General features: G+C 34.3%; 1 long non-coding RNA gene and 1 pseudogene across 1 annotated transcript in view; one reads left to right on the top strand and one right to left on the bottom strand.

The window, feature by feature from the left end:
- Positions 1-24,512, bottom strand: part of LOC133199894 (uncharacterized) — a 180,570-nt gene that overhangs the window by 93,465 nt on the left and 62,593 nt on the right. The gene's annotated exons all lie outside the window — the stretch shown is intronic.
- On the top strand, positions 5,350-6,460 carry LOC133199800 (uncharacterized; annotated as a pseudogene).

Genomic DNA, 24,512 nt, shown 5'->3' with positions numbered 1-24,512 from the left:
AATAGCCCCCTCTTTCAATCATCTCACATCTCTTTTGAAATCGATGGGTGAAAGAATATTTACCATTATTACAAGAACGTCAAAAGTGGCATGAGTTGAAGAGGAACCTGAAAGTCGGTGATGTGGTCTTAGTATTGTGAATTCAAACGCTCCTCGTAATTCGTGGCCCGTGGGAGTGGTTCTTGAGACTACTCCTGATCGTTTAGGACTGTTACGACAAGTTAAAGTAAAGACCGCAACAAAAATTTTGACGCGTCCAATAGATAAACTTTGTCTCGTTCTGGAAATGGTTGAACCTTGATTGTGAAATTATTTTCATGTATTGTTTGAAACTTTTGTACTATTTTTTAGTACTCTGATTGAAACTTTTGTACGTATTTGTGTCACATAATGTTCCACAAATAGGGGGCTGGATTGTTACAGAAATTTAACATTATACAAAACATTTTTCCGGATTTGGTTTGAATGTTACATTTTTCTGGATTTGGTTCCAATATTAAAATTTTCGCGGGTGCACGAGCTTTTTACAACTTTAGAAATTGTTTACCAGTGTTTACTAGTCACTGTGCTGATTATCATGTATGTCTTCAATTTTCCTGCGAGAGAAAACTTCCAAGTTGGTAAGTTAAACATAAAATCTAATTTTATATCGTTTCATAAGAAATTTTTACGTGCATAATTGTTATCAATTATGTGTTTACAAAGGTGTTCAATGTCCACCTGTTATGGTGTAATTTTTAGTGACATGTTAGAAAGTTCGCATGAAAGATTTATAATTTGACGACTATGTGTAGAAAATTTATGTCATAATAGGTTGATATTTATAATGTGATATTGAAAGTTAAAGATTTGCTGTGATTTTTGCATGAAATTATTTGGTACATGTGCACTCTACGATAATCATGTATTTTGTTTGAGCATTTTCTAGTAACGTTAATTCATTTGAAATTGTGTGATTTTATAGTATGAATTTCATATGTGCTAATTTACTAGGATACATATGTGCAATATTTATTGTAAAAATGTTGTTTACAAAGAACATAGAGCATTTATTTAATAATCAGAGTAATGTTAATTTATCAATCGCAGAGTGTGTGGTTTATGTGTAATATCAAATACTTATATATCTGTTTTCTATGTATTTACAGTAAATCACATCATATCACTGTCACTGGAACTAAACAATAAAGGATGTGCATTTACAAGGGAGTTAACTTCTCTGTGAAACTGATGATACTCAGTACAATTAGGAATATTTCAAGGAAAAATGAAGAGAGGGAATTACTACAACCCCTTAAACAAACACAGGAACCTTCAAAGCAACAACAACAAACAACAAAACACACGGTGTAGTACCTAAACGGTTGCTATCGGGGGAAAAAAAACGTTCAATGTTTCTATTAGAAAATTGTACGGCTACTATAGCTGAAATAAATTATACAGATGCCACATGGAACTAGCTGAATATGTGTGAAAAAGTGCCTCAAAATCGAGTAAGTTTCTAAAAAAAATCGTCGTTTACGAAACAAGTAGGGTATTTCTATAACTGATACTAAATGCAATTTGCGTCATAGCCTTCTAAAAACATAGATTATAGTAAAATATCCGCAGTATATCATGATTCAAAAGTCACATACACCAACGTTTTTATGCTGCTCCTTCATTTAAGATTAAAATTTGTTCGATTTTTGGGTGTGAAAATGTGTTAATCCATACTGGTGCAATGGAAATAAAAAATAAATTGTAAGGGCGTTTTTATCGAATAATCAATCAAAATATGATTTTTCAAAATTTACGGTTGCTATTAGAACTCTTCGTATTAAGGCACCGGTTATAAACTGAAAATTGTGCACCGGCTGCTAAACGATTTTTTTGTTCTTTTCCAGCTAGAACGAGGAAATCGTCGGATTTGTGGCTACACAAGCCTAAAAAATCTAAAACATCCCAAAAATGCGAAGCAGAAACTCCATGTTTAAGCGATTCTACATGTATTTGAACTCCACCAAGTTGTTTTCAATTAAGTAGCAACAATATACGAAAGGCACCTCTAAAAGCTAAACGAAAGTTAAAGAAATCAAGAAGAAAGTTTTATGAAGAAAATAAAATGACAAAATTATAAATGAAATGAAAGAAATATTACCTTCAGTTCTTCAAAAACTCTCAAAAGCTGGGGTCTTTGAGGATTTCTGTAGCTTACTAAGACTTATTCATCTAGAAAAGTTACCCTTGACAAATATTTATCTTCTTCTTTTTCTCGATGTTGTTCGTTGGTACTCACTTGAAAGTACAGCAAATATGCAATATTCACCTGAGTGTCTTAAATTTTGGAAAGTAATGTATAGACTTTTCCATGGAAGGGCTTTGTGTTTTATGGGTGTATTGAGGACTGCAGCAAAATATGGCGAAGTACAAATTACTGGTTGTGGTGGCTATGACCCTACAAATTCTTCTATTAACTTTGCTGTTCCTTCACAAAAGAGCTTAGCTACATTTGGAGGTACAGCAGCTGAGTTACCTAACGAAATCCCACCAGAGATTATTAGTCAATCTCTAGACATGAAGACGGACAAATCCTATGTTCTTAGCTTTGACGGAAAAAAAATTGGCACCGGGTTTAAATTTACAGTGGGGCGATCAAGACCTTTTTGGCCATGAGGAAACAGAATCTTTAAATAAGTCAAAGAAAGAGTAGATGATGAAACAAAGTATGTTGACGAGACGGTGCAAGTCTGGGCTAACTTGGAAAAGACTGAAAAAATTGAAAGATTACAACACATATTGGAAGTTTTATCTATGCGCCTAAAGGATCTGCGACATTTGGTATTAAAGCAAGAATTTGCTTTGAAAAAAATCCTTAGGGAGGGGGGGGGGGGCAGATTGGCGAAAGTCGAAGTATGTGTATGCTATAAGCAGTGTACAGGCGCTACTTTATCAGGTGCGAAGTTCAATTAAGAGTCCTAGATGTACATAAGGCGCCGTTATGCTTCGGAGCATCAATTAACGGAACTACTGACATATACAAGGATGAACTGTCTGTTGACCTGTTCTCACAAAGAAATACACGTCAACATCATAAGTGTGACGAATCAAAGATTTTACCGACTGCAGGAAAATCATCATTAACATTTTCATTCTCAGAATATGAAATAATTCGGTTGTAATGAAAACCCAAGCAAAACTGATCTAAAATTATTTTAAGTTTATTCAGCATTTTCTTTTTTAACATTTAAGAATATTTCATGCATTTTTTTATTTTGGTTGTAATTTTCACGCTGGAGCCCTTCTTTGTACGTTTATTAATTTTCTTAAGTAACAATGAACACTACTTGTGTAAATAATTAAATCACATAAACTTTAAAAATATTCGTAACGTACAGTTTTTCAACTCTGTTGAATAAATAAAGGAAAAACTTTTCATAATGAAGATTTCCATGTAAAGTCTTCAATACTAACATTCTCACCGGTGTAAAATTGAAACACTACACATCATCTGGTGTCCAGTTTGTTTTCTATGTCGGTAAAAAGATCCTCGATATTTGAAACAATTTTCAGAGGTCGAGCATTGGAAACGTTCGGGGTTCATATGAGCACGAAGGTGGTCCATTAAGTACCGCTTAACTTTAAATTTTTGCCCACAGCTGTCACAACTAATTTTTTTAATCAAGCCACAACCATGCCTAACAAGACTGTTTTTATATCTAAAGGTTTTGTTGCAAACATTGCACTGAAAAGGTGCTAGATTTTCGTGCCTTGCTTTGTGTCCCTCAAAGTTACTTTTGTATATAAAACCTTCACCACAGTGGTCACAGATGTATTTATAATATGCTTTATGCATTATTTTATGCGAATTTAACCAACCTCTTGTCTTAAAAGCCTTGCTACAAAACTTACACCGAAAATGTTTATCTTCATTATGGGTCAATACATGATCATTTAAATCAAATCTTGAATAAAAAATTTTGTTACATTTATTGCGTTGGTGACCTTTTCCAGTGTGCAATATCTTATGTCGATTATAGCTTGTTGATGTAGAATATGTTTTTCTGCAGTAGCTGCAAGAAAAGGTCTTGAATGACTTATTATTGGTGTCCACCACTACTTCTATAGTTTCTGTTGATTCTGATTGAATTATATTCTCGGTCCCCATTGAAGTGCTACTTGTGAAACCTTCGTCGTCGTCGGAAACAGTTTGTTTTGAAGTTGAGGCTGGTGTTTCTTCTACATGGGATTCAGTCCCCTCTTCAATGAACTCAACTCCAAGAATTGACATTTCAGATGAAAAATTCTGGAAATATGTAAAGTAACATAATTAAAATCATTAAGTAGAATAATGTACATGTATATATTAGGTATATCATAAATGTAATCCATGGGAAAATCTACTTTGAACAAACAATTGTAACTATTGACAGCCCCCCCCCCCTTCTTGCTGGATCGGCGATATTGGAGGTACGTACATTTTTAAGATGCAGAAAGAAGGGGGGTGCAAGAGAATAATTGAGATAAACATTAAAAAGTTTGAAAAAAAATGACAAGCAGAAAGTGGGGGGGGGGGGGGTTACAGGCATGTAAAATAATTATTTACGATCGACCAACCATTGTTAGATGGGTGGCTTTTTATTACGGACCTGTTTTTAAAAAATCCACCGGCTAAACATGTAAATAAGATCGCTCGTGTAAACTTTGCGACACAGATTGAACACTAACCAATCCTGCGGCGTAATTACACGAGTAAAAAATAGAATAAATAGAATTTTTAAAACAATATATCTTGATAATTATATTGATAATTATATATCTCATATATAATATACCACTGCAAAAATGAGACAAATACGACAATCTTTTGATAATAAAGAATAAAATTCAAAGTGCACATTTAGAAAATTCGAGAAGTTGCATTTCCGATAGAAACCGGTTTGTTGTCTAATAGTAGCCTAACACATGTTTCTTCAAGAAAAAACGCTTTAGTTCTAAAAAAATGATAAAAGTATAGGCAATACTTGCGATTAAGCAATTTGCTGTACAAATATATAAAAATCTGTCAATTCACTTTCTTTAAAATACCCATATTTTCACGACAATGAGATATTCCTTACTTGTATGTACATGTGCCTGAAGCTTTCAACAATTATTCGCTTATAAAACAACGATCTTTTATCAAGTTACAAAATCAAATAAATATGTCAGTTTCTGAATATCGGTAAAGTTCCGTTAAGAGATTTATGATAAAGCAGTTAAACCATAATAATTGAATTATTTATCTTTTTCTTAAGCCAGCGAAGAAAAATACTTACCATTTCCTCCATTTTTTTCCAATAGCAGCCGCTTAATTTTCGGATAGCAGTAATGAACGCGTTTTTTTCCGATAGCAACCGTTTAGGTACTACACCGTGAAACACGTCACCAAAGAACTTCTCGGAATTCCAAACACTATGGAACAATCTCCAATTGGAGTTGGATTTGAAAAACTTTGATTCTGGGTGAGTAAAATTTGGAACTAATAACGAACTAAATAACGACAAACAGAAAAAAAAATGTATTATATTTTGTTAATATGTTATCAATATTTTCTCAATGTATTTTATTCTATAAATCATTGAAAATAAGCTTCTCTGACGTATGTACATATATATTAGCAACTCTCCACAACATGAAGAACATATTTCCCCAACCCTTGACATCTCGGATATGGACGACCAAAGAATTTAAGTGTGCTTTTTCAAAAGTATCTGGTATCTGACAAGCCCACACCAGGCCTACATTTAAAGTCATCAGAAAAGACAACTCCATCAGTGAAGACCATCCTCAAAAAAGGAAATTCTGCCCCATGCAGTTCAACAAGAAAACCAGAGTCCACAAATACCCACTCAGCTTTTATCCCAAAAGAATCGGAGAGGATCACCCCATCACACAACTCCGCCTTTACAATCATCTCCCCCAAGAAACAGTCAACGAGAAAACGAAGCTTTAGCAGGCGTGGAGGATTCAGTCCTAACCGAACTAAGGTGAGCATTCAATACAATATTCTTGAAAAAATCACATACAACATCTTAGTAACTAGTCTTTTAAATTCAAATAGTATATATAATTCAAAAGAATAATACACATTTTTAATTTTCGTAAAGCAATTTTTTACGTGTATACTAATAAGCTGAGTGTTGTCAGATTTAGAAAACATTGGTGAATATAAAATGTGAGAAAGCATACATATTTTTCTTTCCGAGGGATTAACCTTTCAAACTCTTTTTTCTCCAACTATTTTGTAGAAGACGTCATAGACTGAAACGAAGAATGGTACAAAGAATGCCTGCAGTGCACCCCTACCCTCTCCACCAGGAACTGCAATCTCTGAGAGAACTAAAGGAGGTCATGAGTGTCAACCTCCAACAGATGGATACTGATTAACTACCTGGAGGACATTTTCAGAATACGGAGGGTGAATTTTGTTTCCGTGTAAAAACTGTTTGCTACTGGAACTGTCTTAAATATTAGTACATTAGGAATGGACATTGTTTTCAAGGTGTAGCTGAAGCCTTTGGTTATATATCTAGTCATTGTGTTTTAGGATATATAATTATAATATCGTGCAAAAACGAAGAATTGTGCAGTCACTACGTCTTCCTATCCTGATTACCGTGACTTAGGATAGACAATAAATTTACTTTTTTAAGTGTACAGTTGTCAATAACGGACATTAAATTGAACTTTTTTTCTTGTGCTGAGTTCTACATGTACATTTGACTAGAATTTAATTGTATATTAATTTAGTTTAGATGATAAAACAGAATTATATGCTTGTATATCTATATAGTATTAATCAGTTTTTATTCAATATTCAGAAGGGTTTATAGTTGTATAAACATTATTAAACACATAAAACTTAAAATGTTTTCATTGTTTTTCAAACAAATAATTTTATTTATTGTCATCTAAATTATAACTTTTGTGTTTTATCAAAACTTATTTGATAAAAGAATGATTTTACAAAAACGACAATTATAGATTTCATAAATTTTTTTTTTTTTGGCGACAAAGTGCAAGATGTAATTAACCTCAAATCTAACAATTTGTCACATCAGCAAAAAAAAAAAAATACTGGTTCGATAAAATTGTGTGGTTAAAATTCCATTGATGAGCAAAGTCCCTAATTTCATGACTAGAGTACTGGGGACCATTGTCGGACACTACCTTCTCAGGAAGGCGATGTCTAGAAAATGATTCCTGTAGCTTCCAGATTCCTCTGACTAGTGTTTCGAAGCTTGAACACTTCGAAGAAGCGACTATAATAATCTACTAGTCTACAATGAGAAAATGTTGAGACCATTTCTTTCGACGCAAAATGTAAGCATATTGAAAAGGTCTCGCTGGAGTTGTCTATACAGTATTAATCAATTTTTATTCAATATTCAGATGGGTTAATAGTTGTATAAACATTATTAAATATTTCATATTAAATATTTCATATTAAACTCGGAAGTTGTCGTGGTAATTTCTAAACAATCTGGATAGAACAAAAAATTCTCAAATGATATGACACGAAATGATCTTAAAAATGTTTATACCTGCTTAAACAAGATTCTCCACTAAATAAACGTATTTTGGGACTGGCAAGTGACAATGAGGAACAAATCACGCTCGTGGAATATTTAGGCTTTTTTTTTGGGACTTGCCTCACAGGGAAATTTTTTGGAAACACTTCCTAAGCAAACTGAAATCCAATCTGAAAGAAAAAGTGAACAAGAGGATGACATCTGGATTTGTTGATAGTCCATGGACAAGCAACAATTCAGAATCTTTAAATCATATTTTGAAAGAAGCAATCACAATAAATACTTATATGCAAGGACAAATTGTTAAATTAACGTCGCTAAAAATTTCACTTACACTATAATACATACTTAAAAATAGTAATTCCCCGGTCTTGTATGTGGAACAACATTTAATCTGAATATGGAAATTTTCACGAATCGCCACTCGTCTGTCTCCTTGTATTATTTGAAAATACTGATAGAATACCACTTGCATATATTTTGCATGACAGTAAAATTAAGAAATGTCATAATAGGATATTTTCATTTATAGTAGAAATGATATCTATCCTCAAATCGAAAAAAAATAGACAGAGAGACGGAATGAACAAATGCAGTTGAGATGTTTTTCCTTCATCCAGATATTGTACTGTTGGAACCTTCTAAAGCTCTGTAAATGCCGTAAATATGCGGACATTTATACGCTAGAATCAACATTGTGAGGACTTGGTGGGCAGTGTGGGGACATGCATGGAATGTCCATATTTTTTTTCTAAATTGTCCTCACAAGGATACGTGTCTCAAATATGTATTACTTTTTTTATTTATAGCCGATACATTCTGCAAACCTCGGCTGATTCCACCGCCTTCAACAAACGTTAGATGAGGTACAAAAACGGCCGGCGTGTGCCGAATGGACATTAATCTCATTGGTTCATCCAACACAGAAGTCCGTTTTGATTGGTTGACCACTGGAAAACAGTCATTTTGGCGGAATGTTGCATCAGGAGAGAGCGCTAAGCCAGATAGAGACAGGAGATATCGGCCATTTAACCAAAAAATGGTGTAGGTTTAAATTTGTTCAGTCACGCATGTTGACTAGCAATACGGGGACAAACACGTGACTCTGTTTCATAGAACAAAATGGAGTTTCCCTCAGCTTTTCTTGCATTCTACGATGATTTTGATTTTTCCATGGCGTGTTCCTTTTGTGCAGACTTTGACCTCGACGTCCTTGAATTGTTTATAAATGGAGTAAATTTTTGGCTTTTTTGATGTAGCAGAATTCACAGCCTGTGATTGTTTTGCCAAATACATGCCATTGAAGTTAATAAGTATGTCTGCTACACTTCGGTAGGTATAAGTAGGTTTTCTTTCAAATCATCTATTTCATTTCCAAAAGCAATACCAGCAGTTTAGAAAAATTATATCAAAAGTTTAAAAAAGGATAGTCAGTAGCCACCGCAGATTTCGTTTTAGAAAATTATCGTTGTGTTATTCAGGATAAAATTCAATCCTCTTAATACATATACCAACAGGCTTCAGTTTTTCCTTTAATTGTCCATTACAACTGCACAATTTGTGACAAGCTATTGTACAAGAGAGTGCAGTTTTCATTGCATACATAGTTTACTGACATACTGTATGGACATCTCAAATGTAGGCTTACATAAAAGGGTATTAATTTGTCTTAAGAACAAGTAAATAACGCATATCTGTGATCCCCGGCAACTCGTCAATTTTTTAACCTTTATTTAAAAACTTTAAAATTAAGTTATACTGTTCTCTTATATCTTTATTAGTCGCCCGCGTGGCGCAGTGGTTAGAGCGTCTGCTCTAGAGTCGCGAAGTAAGGAGTTGATTCTTACGTCGCGGGTTCGAATTCCACTGTGGGACGTGGAGACCGGTCCTTCGGATGAGACCGTATAAACCGAGGTCCCGTGTCGCAGTAGGTACTGGCACGAAAAAGATCCCTCACTGCTCAATGGCCGTAAGTGCCGAGTATAGGACAAAATTTGCAGCTCTCCACCGGCAAGTGGTGGCGTCTCCATATGAGTGAAAAATTCTCGAGAGGGACGTTAAACAAAATACAATCAATCAATCAATCAATATATCTTTATTAACATCTAAAATAACAAATTGCTGAAGACAACACACAAAGATGCGTTTTGAAGGTGGGGTCCCTTGATTTTCATGAATTTCAAAAGAAATCTGTGACAGGTGCACACTTCACAGCTTTGTATGAACTCGTCGGTCAGCTCTAGTTACTACGAAGAGAAACGTACTGACATTCCTATTTTAACTGACACACGTAGACAATTACTTACAATGTAATGTCTTCATTTTGCAAACTTCGATAGTTACTGGCCTTTTTTACTGCCAGTGCTGATAAACTTCGAAAAGTTCTGACAATCATAGTCGGTTCTAATAAACTTGGACAGTTACCGTCCCGTTTTACTGTCCGTGTTGAAAAAATCCAAGACAAGTGCCGATATTAACTGATAAGTATATCCCTATTGTTCTGCAGAGACTGCGGAGGCTGCAGAGACTCACCTTTTCAATAAGATAATCAGAAGTATCTGTCCCTCTGGATCCTTGGTCTTTGTCTGTTTGGTTTTCTGCATCCTTACTGCCCGAGCTTTTTTCATTTCCTAGTGGGATTAACCCACAACAGGTCGCAATCCACGGCCAACACCCCCCCCCCCCCCCCCCCCCGGTGAAACAACAAAAGCAAAGCTTTGGTATGAATTTGTCAAATAACAATTCATACAAGCTAATTCAGAGAATTTGTGTCCCCCGCTTAGGGAAAAAAGAAGAGCATGCGCAGTTGGGGGGGGGGGAGGGGTCACTGACCCCCTGTATTTGTAGAATTATTAAATGTATACATGTATATTGAGGCAAATTAAAAAAAAATGCCAATGTGGTTAGAACGATTTGATTGCTTATTCTTTAATATGTGTATAAAAGATTCTTTTTAATGAACAGAATATTTATCACACTGTAATAATGATTTTATGAGTTTGTAAACGCCAGACGTCATAACTTTTTCATTTCACATATTGAATAGTATCATTTAGTAAATCCAAAAAAAAAAACATTAAAAAAAAAATAGAATCGGTCGGGGATTGAACCCGGGCCTCTCGCTTGCTAAGCGAGCAACATATCCCTAGACCACGGAGGCACTTGATTATAGTGCACATTAAAGGCAAACATTACGTCACACACAAGTCAGTAATGGTAATGTCGTTAGAGTTATGCTTCTTTGACTATGTTACAAGAAGTTGATCTACTCATTTCCATAATATGACTCATATTTAGTTAAGTCTGATTAAATGCAAACATTAGGTCACATATAAGGTTTATATTCACGTTCGATATTATTAACATTTTACACATTATATATTGTCTAATTTAGCCTTTACTAAACAGTTCGAATAGATGTAATTAGACTATAAAGTCGGCCGACAACCTGTATTATACGTAATAACTCTCCACATGCCCCTGTGCTAAAAATAGTGCCAAGCGATTTTAAATATACAATAAGAAACAAATGGGGCGGAACACTTTGAGAGGGGCGAGAGATACAATAGGGAGTTACGGTATAAAATTTCTTAGTAAAAGCTCAAAAGCTTTTTGAGATATCGCCCGGAAACGAAACACACAGACGGAATTGTGAATTTACGACCTTGAACTTTGACCTTTTGATCTCAAAATCAATAGAAGTCTTCCTTAGGCCACCGGGAGTTGTTATGTAAAATTTCACTGCAAAAACTTAAAGAATCCGCGAGATGTGTTAAAACAGACAGAATTTATAACCTTGACCTTTTGACCTCAAAATTAATAGGGTTCTTCTTTAGTCCATAGGGAGTTACTATGCAAAATTTCATTGTGAAAGCTCAAAGGGTTCTCGAGGTATCGCTCGGAAACGAAATTGTTACAGACAGGCAGAAATACAGACGGACGGACAGACAGACCCAAATTTTCCCCACTTTCGGTGAAAGCTGGGGACAAAAACCCATAAAATAAAAATTTTGTTTAAAGGGGGGGGGGGGCATGTTTTAAAGATATTTTCCGTTTTTCATTGATTTCTATAGTGAAAAACGCAATTTTAACCAAAATTAAAGTTATCTCTCTTAGTTTTTCCAAATAAGTTATGTTTTATGAAAATTCACATAAATATCTATACAAATATGAAAAATTATTCAATTATGTTAATAATTGAAATTTGACTTGGAGGTAGTCGACAAAACAATATTATCGTTCGCAGTTCTTCGCTTGTGATTGTAACCGGAGATAGAGCAGTCTAGCAAAATTCTTAGGCACTTGGGGGTGTAAAAACGTCTATTTCTTCAAGTAAAATGCATTGGAGCGGAACAAAACAAGATATATATTGTAAGTAAACTATATCGAGTCAGGCCGTTTAAAAACATCCACAATACCACAAACTCGAATTTGCCTCAAAAAGAGTGCCCTACCTTTCCATTTTTATACATGCACATATACACCGACTTCCAGTGCCCCTGAGGACAAAGATCCAATTGAGACGCTGTAGGACGAATTCTTTTTTTTTTAAAGCTTCACATCATCACAGGCTCAGTGGGTCAGAAGTGTAGCAGGAATGAATTTTGTTATATGCATTTATGCCTTGTATTTTCAATGTAATGTCGTTATTAATATTTTCATGCATATATTGGTGTACTGCCTTATTCCCCATACCATTTTGGTTATATTTACAAACCTTCTCAGATAATAGCACGTGTTGCTTCCATCAAATTTTACGGGGAAATGTTTATGTTTGATGATCTAAATTCTCATTGGCTATCAATATGGAAGTTAACCTTTTGGGTGTTACTAATTTCAGTCAAAGTTCATAGCCTTGGGGTGTATTCACTAGATTTCAAGTTAAAGATTCTATTGTTTCCAAAGAGTATATAAACCCGTGTAACTGTTAGACACGTGGGAAATCTTGGAAAGCATTAACTTGCTGTAAGTTCTCTCACTTGAATAAAGGTTTATTAGGTATTTAACAGGTTGCACCCTTAGAAATTATGTTAAGATATTAGGCATTTTGACTAGATTGTCGTCGTCTATCTGTTTGTCTATACAAAGGTTAATAAATTTTGTTGTTTATTGGAACTGGTGTTTTCATTACGACTGACATGAGGTGTTGAATTAAGGTACAAATAAGCTCGGAAATAAGACCAAGCAGAATCTCAAATCAACATAAGAACCTGGGAAATGATAAACATGAAAATATAGGAGAGTGTACAAAAATATTCTGGAACCACTAATGAAAATGGCGTGCTGGATACTTGATTTGGCTTGAGGCTTGTCAGTCTGTCTTCCTTGAGTGCAAAGCTAGGCTCGTCATCTTCCAGGATACTAGTAGTCTTCCTAATGTGTTTAGGTGTTGCACCAGTTCCTTGGTATGACCTACCACCTAATGTGGTACGCCTGCTTTCAGGTATGCCTACATCCCTGGCGTTTGCCTTTTTAACTGTTTCAGACCAGCTTTTTTGTAGTCTTTTAAATTCCTTCTCTACAGCAGCCATCATATTTCACAAATATAACGCAGCAATAAAGTTATAAGAAAATACAAATTAAAAAAAACTATCAGAATATTGAACTGAGATCCCGCCGCTGCCATCAAATTTTGTAACGTGTTGAGGGGTCCGTACCTGGTTGATTCCAGGATCTCGATTTTGGATTAATAAAGTAACAAATAATTTTCCTCTTAAAAATGATTATTTAAAATGATTGACCTCCAAATATATATAGATATGGCCCTTCCTTTACTTAGGGGAAAATCACACTTGAAGGTCGGCCTTATATTGACAAAAGAAAGTGGAGGTTCAACAAATGTCACCGGACCGACACCAGTTATGCCTTATTCAGGCTCGTAGTGTCAGTCACGATGTCTTTACCTAGTGGTTCGCCTCTGACAACAGAAGATATACTGAGTTGTCCTTATTCAGGAACAGTCATCCAATGCTATCAGAGACTTACACTATGTCCAGCAAAGTAACCAGGCAAGCCTTTAAGGGGTTGTATTCCCTCTATGGTCTGCCACTAAATGGTTAGTCACGATAACACAATACATCTAATTTATTGTGGCAAGCCTTTGCCGTCAGGCAATCCACCCAGTATTGTTAAATAGTTGATTGATTGATTGTATATTGTTTTACGTCCCATTCGAGAATTTTTCACTCATATAGAGACGTCACCATATTCCGGTGAAGGGCTTCAAATTTTGACCTTTACTCGGCACTCAGGGCCATTGAGCAGTGAGGGATCTTTATTGTGCCAACGCCTGCCGTGACACGGGGCCTCGGTTTTTTAGGTCTCATCCGAAGGACCCGCAACTTTCACTTCAAAGTGCCGAGCGCATGGCGAAGGAACAGTTGCTACCTATTTTTTTTTATCGACTTAGGTATGTCGCGGCCGAGATTCGAACTCACGACCTCCCGATCACGGAGCGAGCGCTCTACCGACTGAGCTACCGTGAACGGTGTGTTAAATAGTTGTAACAAGCCTCAATATTTGGCAATCCACCCAACTAACCGTATCTCCTAAATATCCGTCTTCTTCTCTCTGCTGCCTGGACTCAAAGAACCTCGCAGCTTAGCTGCGCTCGATTATATACCTTTTTTAAGGTCACGTGATTTGTTTCAGCCACTAAGAGATCCTGAAAGGCTGACTTGCATATCCGGTATACAAAAAAATATAAATCGTTACACAATGATATTTAAAAATAATATCTCTTAAAATATGTAAATCAGTTGTTCACTTTGAACAATATCATCAAAATAAATCTTTGATCATCATAAAACATATAATCTGATTAACATCAAATTACTTATATAAAATACTTCATATTGATATTGTAATCAATAGTAAATATACATCATAAAATAAATTTCTCTCAAATTCATTCATTCACTCTAGTCAGTGCAGTTGGAAATTACTTTTTGCATACTTATAGGATGAACATTTTAAATATGAAATTAATATTATTAACTTACCAGAGAAAGAAATCTTCAGTCCAAAGTCAAAATGTCTTTTTGTAAATTAAGTCTGGCCTGATCAACCATTGAACAAAGAGTGGTCACAATAAAGCGGGAAAAACTAATCAAGAAAACCAATCGAATCCGACCTTTCAAATCAATGACCCATAAAATCCAAAATAACAATGTCCACTTCAAATCACCTGACCAATGCCCTTAGGTATATATATATATATATATATATATATATATATATATATATATATATATATATATATGTGTGTGTGTGTGTGTGTGTGTGTATGTAAGGGAGAACAAAGGGGTTAATCTAGGTTTTGAATGACGAATGAAAAAAAGTTAAAATATCTATTCTGGCAAGTTCTACAACTTTATTTTATACAAATCTAACACTATTATATAAAGATATAATTAACTTTCGTAACACATCTCTACGATTAGATAATTGAGACATTGTTTTTCAATGGACAATAACACGTCTGGATATTCAAACCATGGGCATATTTGCAGGAAAAGCTTCTTAGACATTCTTCAAAATAGAATAAATAATGCTCATAAAAACTTCTTAGGTCTGTTTCAGATAAGAACTTACGACTAAGACCAAGATGTAATTTTTACAATAACTTTCTTTTTAAGATTGGTTTGAAATGGTTTTAATCCTTTTAAAAATCAATTTAGATAGATGAAGTTTACATTATAATCTAAAGTGTTTGTCTTAGTCGTAAGTTCTTTGGTAAAACATGCCCCAGGTAAATGTTGTAAGGAATTTTTTAAAAAATAAAACAATTTACATAAGGTACAGCGGGTAGATTGTGCCCACTAATGGAGATATTTGCAGCATCAGCAACAACAAAGACAAAATAAATGTTAATGTAATGATGTTAAAAAACATTGACAATTTTGTCCATTGTAGCAAACCATGATATTTTAATAACAGAATCAAGTTGACAGCATCCTGCTTGTCTTTTTTTTAATCTGTAGTAAAAATACTTTGATTTACTATATTAAAACTTTCAGGTACTATAATAAAAACTTTGTTGCTAATGTAAACTACAGTAGACCTAGAATCACCAATGTGGGTCAATAAATGCATTATACATAGAAGTTGTATTGCATACTACTTTAAGGTCACCGTTACCTGTTATGATAACATCTCACAACTTTACTGTTCAAAATGTCAAATGGAGGTCCTAAACCTAACACTTAGTTAGAAGTTGAGGACAGGTACATGAATTCATGAGTGAGTCGGATAAATTCTTTTGGAATTCCATCTCGAATTATGCGCATTTGACTTTACGAACACGACCATCGGCAATTATTTCTCGGAAAATACTGTCTTTAAACAACACAATATATCCGTCTTCTAAGATTCGGATGTCTTTTCCCCACTTTTTTCTCTTTTGTAGAACAAAGTTTCCAGATATTTTCAGCCAAAACATGCACTCTTTTCAACTGATCTTTAAAAAAATATCTGTCTGGTTGATGTTTTAAATGGTTGAACATCTGTAAAGGAAACTGAAACTGCAATGCAAAGAGTATTTCCATTCCACACAACTGTAGACAAATTAGACCTCAACTCTTTACTAAACAAATCATTGAAACCCAAAGCACACAGCTCTGGTGTACCTAGTCATTTTTTGACATGGTCACTATAACCATGGCCTCCAATTTGTGCAAATATACTTTTCTATAAAATAAAAGAAAAAATCAAAGTATTTGCTTTACTGCATAAAGATTAAAAGTATCATCATTCTAATATTTTCAAAATGAAGAACATGAATCCACTCATCTTCGTTAGCCAAAGGTTTCTGATATGCTACTCTCCTCATAAACCCTTGGCATACGGTGGTGACAAAAGAGGGGATTGTTTTCGTCACGTGAACACAATTCTTACCAGGTTCGCACAGATTGCGTCATCGACAAAAATAAAAAGCATATTTAAAAACCTAATTTTTTTAAAGAATAATTAACAAGAAGGTATTGAGTTATGTTAATTTGTTATTTAAACAAGTTAAAATGCAAATTTACATCTTCAGTATAGATTCTTAATCACATAATTTGCACGTAGCTTAAGATATTGGATGACACCATATAGCTATTCATAGAATGGCATGCTATCTTACGGATCGTTGTTTACTTGTGTTTTTCATTCCCAATATTAAAGAGTCAAGATACATCCCGAACGCAAATATCGTCATTTACAAAAAACAATTTCTGATTGGTCGAACCATGTCGATCAACTCCAATCACAACTTGAGAAAAAAATCCCAACTTTTTTTAACACCGTATGCCAAGGGCTTATATGAGGAGAGTAGCGTATCAGAAGCCCTTGGATAGCGAAGATGGAATCCACTTAAAGACAGTTTTTAACTTTTATTTATGAATTTCGGGAAACCTGGAAAGAAATTAAAAAATTGCGCTCACTGTATGAATATTGTAATCACATTTATTGAATTTTTTAAGTACACTAATTTACGACAAATGTCATATTCCTTTTTGTCATTCAAGGAGATGTCAAAATCCTTAAATTAATGAAGGGAATAGTTTTGGTCTTAGGTTTAGTTTTCCTTTGTTCCAATATGCTGCTTAAAGGATTCACCTTTTTTTTACATATCCCTTATTTGGGACAAAAGAAGGGTAACTTTTTATTTAAATCTTAAAATTGAGAGAATGTCATGATGAGAGAAGGTAACAGTGAAATCTATTACTTATGAACAGAAATATGTATTTATACATAAAACAGCTTTTTGGTTTCAATTGAAATCATTCTGACACTGTCTGAACAGCTTGATTGACAGGTTTCTGTGGGGGAATTTGTTGATCCTGAAGCAGCATATTGTTCGAGTAATTGTCAGCCTGGTTTGATTGGTTGAATAAAGCCCTGGTTTTTTGCAACACATTTTGTTCCTGTTCTTTTTTTACGTAGGTAAGAATTTTCCTCGCAGGCCCCACCTGTTAACATTCTAAACATATTTTCTAGCCACAGATTTAAAGTTGTAAAACCATCAGATTCATTTTTGTGAAAGAAAATAATTTTAACAAAGACACTTTTTTTTTTATCATGCTGACAATATTAAGCATAATTTTCAAGGGGGTATTAATAAGACACACATGCTTTATTAGTTTTGTCTAACACCAACAAAAGTCAACATTCCGTAGCATTACGTATAATTTTCCACCAATGGTGTGACAGATTTGTGGTCATTTGTAGTTAAACGCAGCAAAATCAAATGTATTGTGACCATTGGTTTCTTTACCAATGAATGAATTATATGTTGGGTTGAACTCCTCAATTCAAATCGGTGAACACTCCGAATACTGATTGTTTTTGACACATATATGTGCTAAATAAAGCATAGTTCTGGTCCATCAAAATCAGAGTAACTTCGAAGGAGTATACTTCCAAGATCATAAGATAACCATGAATTGTGACACTGTCAGCTCTAAGGAGCCTATGGTCTTCATGAAGTTTTTCCAGTTTTTTTCTGACAGTAACGGACAATTCTTGAGCAGATATTTCACATCCATAGGAAACGTCATGATGTTTTAGAGGTCCATGTTTGCTCTGCTCCAAAATTTGAATTGTTCATTTGACTTTTGAGCTTGAATACTGTTCGTTATCTCCATGGCAGGCACCATTGGACCGACATATTTCTTCCAGTTCTGCTTCATGTCCATTATTGTTCTACGATTTCAGATTCCAGCCACGAACAGTATGCGACATAATGAGTATGCGACATAATGAGGATCATGCATTGCTCCTGTTCTACATATACAGATGTTTTTTTCGGTGGCAGGGATAGGATGAGTTTGCTGTATAAAAGAATGAAAGCCTCTACCCCGGGACTCGCTGGCTATAATGTTCATTCTCTAACTCAGTTACCTCTACATTGTTCTGCTGCAGCCAAAACCTTCTCAACAACAGAGTTGTCAACTTGAGGAGGAATTGCGGATTTTCTACCTGCTTTTCCGCCTATCTTACTTTTACCGGTAACATGGTCAACGATAGTTGTTTGGGTACCATGTAAGTTTTCGCAGGTTTTCCACAACACATTGCTTTTTTCTTTTAACAGCATAAACAACACTTTGTACATTTTCTATCTTGTATTTAATATATATATTGCGCCCTGGCATCTAAAGGGAAAAAATTATAAAATAAATTAAAAAAAATAAATGCCAAGTAAATAAATAGGAGGGGCGTGTATACTGAGCAAAAGAAATCGATACCATACAATATCATATTTTATAAAGCGAGATGCGATATATTGGATTCTTCAAGAAGTCTATCAAAAAGAATTGTAAATAAACTGAGTGTTTTATATCCATTTCGAAGTTCTTGTCTCATTGGCATTACAAAATTTACTTCAAATTCAAACTTTTGACAACTGTAAAACCAACATGTTAAGATAAAGTCGGCTATGTATTTTGTAATATTTATTTTAGATATATTATCCTCTTAATGTTTCTATCATTAATGATACGTTCTAATTCAAAACAGTTCAATATAATCTTTAGTGATTCAAATTCTCAACTTTTTTTTTTTTACAGAATTATAAGAAAATCTGCCTGCTCGTTAAGTATTGGATTTTTTTCTTTTGATAGGATACATTAATGAAGATTCGTTATGTATAGATATATTGAAAGAGCCCTAATAAACAGGCAAATAAATTAAATTCAATTTTATACTCGAAAAGAAAATTTAGTATTAGGATTCCAAACATCTTCCTAAAATCTTAATTTCTTCCCTATAGTTTTCTATGGCAGTGCGATCCTTATCTTCTAAAAATCATGCCAGACAAAGAGAACAAGCATTAAACAAATGCTAGTATCTCTTAGTTTCTAGTTTTGAGTTTCCTTGCCACTGAATTTCATAGAAATATTAGCCAATGTCTGTATTGGAAGGCAGCTTCATTCAAAGAATGGCAATGTCTAACAGACATTCATGATCAAAGAGAACCTCGTATGCAAGGAAAAACATCACTTTTTTTCAAAAGAGAACTATCACTTCCTTGTAGTTCTAACTCCCGGTTGTAGAACAGTTTGGTCAAATTTTGAGTCACGCTGAAAATAATGAAATTCTCGAGTCGTTAAAAAACAATAAATAGGCTATTGAGCTTAGAATATACCTTGGTGGAATTTACATAAAATGTAACATTCATTAGAATTATTAATATTAATTCAAGTAGTCAGTATTAATTAAACGACTCCTGACCGAACGTTTTAGGATGTTGTAAACTCTCTGTCGTGTTCAACATAGATCTATTCATTTTTGATATATTTTATAATTTTGATTCAATATGCCTGGCACATTTTTCACTTTTGATTTAGATACATCAATAGTACTTTCTGTTCTGAAACTGCTATAGTTAACTGAAACGTTGTTTTGCAACTTGGTCGAATTTACCCAACAACCGCTTAATTTGTGTTTCCTTTCATCACGTCTACACGATCTGAAACTGGATCAATGAGGGAGTTTATCTCCTTGTCAATTTGGAAAATCAATGGCATATGGTTTCCCGCAGTTTTCTAAGGACTTCTTTACCATCAAACCTAAAGATTTCCTCTATGACTTGCAATGTCAAACTAAGAATTAAGACTAAACTACTTCAAGCTTTGACATATTTCGTAAACGATTAGTTGCAGTTTAACATGGTGTCATTGTGGTCAGCATCTTCAACACCACTTTCTTCTGTTGATCAACATGTTATGTCCTCCCAGTGAATACTGTCCTATGACCCGTTTAGGGCATTTGATATATAACATTTCTTTAAGGAGGGATTCTTCTCTTATTAGTCCCCTACCCGTGAAACCGGAGGGGACTTTAGGTTTCCTCTGAGTCTGTACGTCCGTCTGTCTGTCTGTCCCACTTGGTTTTCCGCATTTTTTCCCCTAAACACTTGCAGATATTGAGCTGATTTTTGGTATGTGAGTGTATCTTGATGAGTTACAGATCAAGGTAGCATTTCGTTCCGCTTCATTGATTTTTGACGGAATGACGGCCTTTTCAATTTTTAAGGGTTTTCCGCAATTTTCTTCTAAACGCTTTCAGATATTGAGCTGATTTTTGGTATGTGGCTTTACCTTGATAAGTTATAGATAAAGTTTGCATTTCGTCCCGCTTCAATAATCTTTGACAGAATTATGGCATTTTCAATTCTTAACGGGAACCAGATTACACTACACATACACTTAATTAGATATTGGCTAATCCGGATTTCCTCTGTTTTTCTTAATTTTTTAGGATATATTAGTTATTTTTATACACTTCTTATATTGAAATATTTCTTCTTTTTACATATGGTAAAGTAGTCATATAAATATACAAAATTATACAAAAACAAAAGCTTTGACCGTTTAGTAAGAGAGAAAAAACACTTTTTACTGATTTTTTGCTCAAATGTGTTTTAAGGTGGGAGGCTTTCAAAAGCTAACTAGATTGAAGTTTGTTTAGAAAATTATTTTTATTTGCTATGTTTTAAAGCTTTAGGGCATTTTTATTGATTTTAGTTGCATATCAAAATTTCTTGAAGTCTTTGATTGTTTAAAAAAATTAACCACATGTAATGTTCTGTAAGTGATTTTGATAGGCAGAAAAGGAGACATTTTCATACGCCGCAGTTGCGCCAAAAATATAGTCCCTCATGGATTTCAAACTCAGTTTACCATTTCTATTTAAAATTGTACAATTATGATGAATAAAGAAAAATATGATCTTTTAAATACATTACAGCTAAGTTTATAAGACATACACGCAAATATACTTGGAATATTTCGTCTAGTCAGAAACCAGACAAGAATTTCTTCTTGAGGAATGGACAGTAATCTGTGGATCGAGTTCCTCCCACACTTCCTTAATCCAAGCAGAGAAAGTTTTAAGGTGAATGTACGTGTTCGTCACCGCACATCACTTTTGTCTCAATGCAACTTTCATTGATTTGTTCACACTCATGTCCAGCATTTGTAGAACACTTGTTATACCTCCATTTATGATTGAGAGGTCCGTCTGATGATAGCCTTTTAACAGGGTTTCACTGCTGGAGATCGATGACATGGAAAGACGTCCAAAACTAACACATTTGATGTACAGCAGCACTTGGTCGTCATCCCCATACTCTCATTAACCTTCTCAGCTAGTCCCTAGTAATGTCATCATCGAACCAAGCATTCTCAATTATTCCCTTGGGAAACTGAAGTTTTGACATAGTTTTTCTTTTAAACACAACATACTCCGTATCATTGCAGCCTTCCTTCACCATCAGCAGAAGCTAATATTACTGTATAAATTTCAAAATTACTTCATGGTCAACAGAAATATTTGTATCAGTTCAAGTAAACAAATCAAAACATTTATATAGAAATTAATAAATGAAACATTTTTTATGTGAATAAAATGAGACACAAATAGAGATAAAAAAAAAGTCAACTTCTACAACAACAACAAAATCAATAACGACTAGAAAATCAAATAATTAATTACAATGACTTAGTATTTGGCTTATGGTAATCATCTACTGTTACAGCCCTAATATTAAATAAAATACAGATAGCAACACTACAAAAAGTACAATACTGTTACCTTTTAAGCACAAAACAACAACATAACCATTCAGATTATGAAAACACATTATTGTTGTGGCTTTGTAGGTTTCAATTAAGATTTTCTCATTCTCTTCCTTATATTGCCAATCTTATTGGCCACTGTAATATTTAAAACACTTGTTGAAACACATTCCCATTCATTATGCTAGCACTGGTAATAAACACACTTTATTGACTTTCACCTTTCAGGAAACAAATGCTGGCTTCTCTGCATTTCCTTTGAGTGTGTCTTTTTAGTCTCAACCCAGTACTTCTTGCTACCCGTTAATTTATCAGCCTCTGAAAAGACCAATTCTAAAATGTTATTATGCCCCCCTTCGAAGAAAGGAGGGCATATTGCTTTGCTGCTTATTTTTGACAGCAAACTTTAGACATTTTCACTAAATGCTCTACAAAATTAACTCAATGGAATATAGTTTTGACAATATGAGTTCAATATTTGGCTGTATGTGATGTACATCCGACTTTTTAGTACATTTTTTTTTTCAGCATAATAAAGTTTCTGCACTGCACATTATATCAAATGGAATGTTGTTATAAAGGAAACATTTACTATTATGTACACCATGAAACATATTTTGTAAGCCTTAAAACAGCCTTGGCCTTCCATTAAAAATCCTGATTTCCGGAATACTTTCCGGATTTAACTAAGAGATATAAAATCCGTTTGCATGTGATACGGATATACGGGGCAACTTCCCCGAAGATAACGCAAAATAGCGAGCCAAGAAATAAAGGAACCAAAACTTGGCTTGTTAGGGTCAACAACAAAGAGGCATGTTTTTCAGAATCTGATCATTCAGCCACCCAATATCACTACTTAAAATTATTACTATATCCCCTGTCAAAAAACATATTCATCTCTTTTATAATATTACAATCATACCCAGTCAACAGGAACTGTAACTTTCCTATTATGAATTTACTTCATACAATATGTAGTGGACAGGTATAAAATTATGTCAAAGCAGTGTATTAGCGGATCCATCATTCGGTCAATAAAGTACGTTGTCCAAAAGTTACAAAATTAATACGATACTATACAATTATTGCTGTTGTTTGAGGTCAATACAATGATTTAGACACCTGAGGAGTACAATATTTACCAAGCCCGAAGGCGAGGTGAATATTGTACTTGGAAGGTGTCTATATCATCGTATTGACCTCAAAATGTAATAACTGTTTTATTATATGATTATTTATTTTTGGTCCAATGTAGAATAAATAATTCCTTATATTGAACTGGAAATAATTCCTTATATTGACCTGGAAGGCAGGTCAATATAACGTAGTATTTTTCTAACTTTGTTAGATCTCAGCCAATCAGAGATATCGGAATTATTCAATCATATAATAAATCTTGTTATTAAGTCATTTTCCTGGTTCCTGGTTCGTCATTTACACATAATACAAATATAGTGTTTGATGAGGTCAATCCCTAAATATATGTATATATAACCCTTATAGAAAACATCGACAGAGCGCAAAGTCCAAACAACATAACATATTTTCGTTTTATATATATTAATAACACGCCACTAAATCAACACAATTTCAGTTAATTTTGATGAAAAAGTCAAAACAGTGTACCCTTACGTCGAACTCCTATAAAAAATGCTGTGTTCCGAATATTTTCGTTCGGAAATTATCGCACCAAAACAGTAGAAAGTCGTCAAGATGGATGGCCTGTCAGAATGACAGTTAGAGCAAGGAATGCTTAGCGCGTATCCCAATTCCGAGAGGGAAAACTTATGAATTGTAATGATGCAGGTCCTATTCGAGAATTTTTCACTCATATAGAGACGTCACCATATTCCGGTGAAGGGCTTCAAATTTTGACCTTTACTCGGCACTCAGGGCCATTGAGCAGTGAGGGAATTTTACCGTGCAAACGCCTTCCGTGACACGGGGCCTCTGTTTTTAAGATCTCATCCGAAGCATCCGCAACTTTCACTTCAAAGTGCCAAGCCCCAGGCGAAGAAACTGTTGCTACCCATTTTTTTTATTGAAGGCAGGATAAAATGGCAGATCGAAGCAAGACTAGTAAATGAAAAACATCATATCGTATTCATTTATTAACGGTAATAATGAATTAGCGCATCGCTGTCTGCGCAAAAGCCGCTAAAATATGAAGCCCGTTTTTTAAGTACACTTACAGTATGTTCTGCGGAGAAAAATCTTTTGTTTGTTGTAAGGATAGCCTGATCTTGGTTTTCATTGAAATTTGTAAATGCCTCTACTTTCAGAAATATTTCTTTGCCCATAGACAAGAAATTCGTTAATGCGGGGTACTATTCTCGAATAAATTCGCTGTATGAATCCTTCAGTTTCTTTTATTTCGAATGAATAAAAATACATT

Source organism: Saccostrea echinata, unplaced genomic scaffold, assembly GCF_033153115.1.
Source record: "Saccostrea echinata isolate AGI-Se365-2 ecotype Australia unplaced genomic scaffold, CSIRO_AGI_Sech_v1 ptg000036l, whole genome shotgun sequence".
Taxonomy (NCBI): domain Eukaryota; kingdom Metazoa; phylum Mollusca; class Bivalvia; order Ostreida; family Ostreidae; genus Saccostrea; species Saccostrea echinata.
Note: the sequence above shows the minus strand (reverse complement) of the source record. Positions and strands in the feature narration are given on the sequence as shown.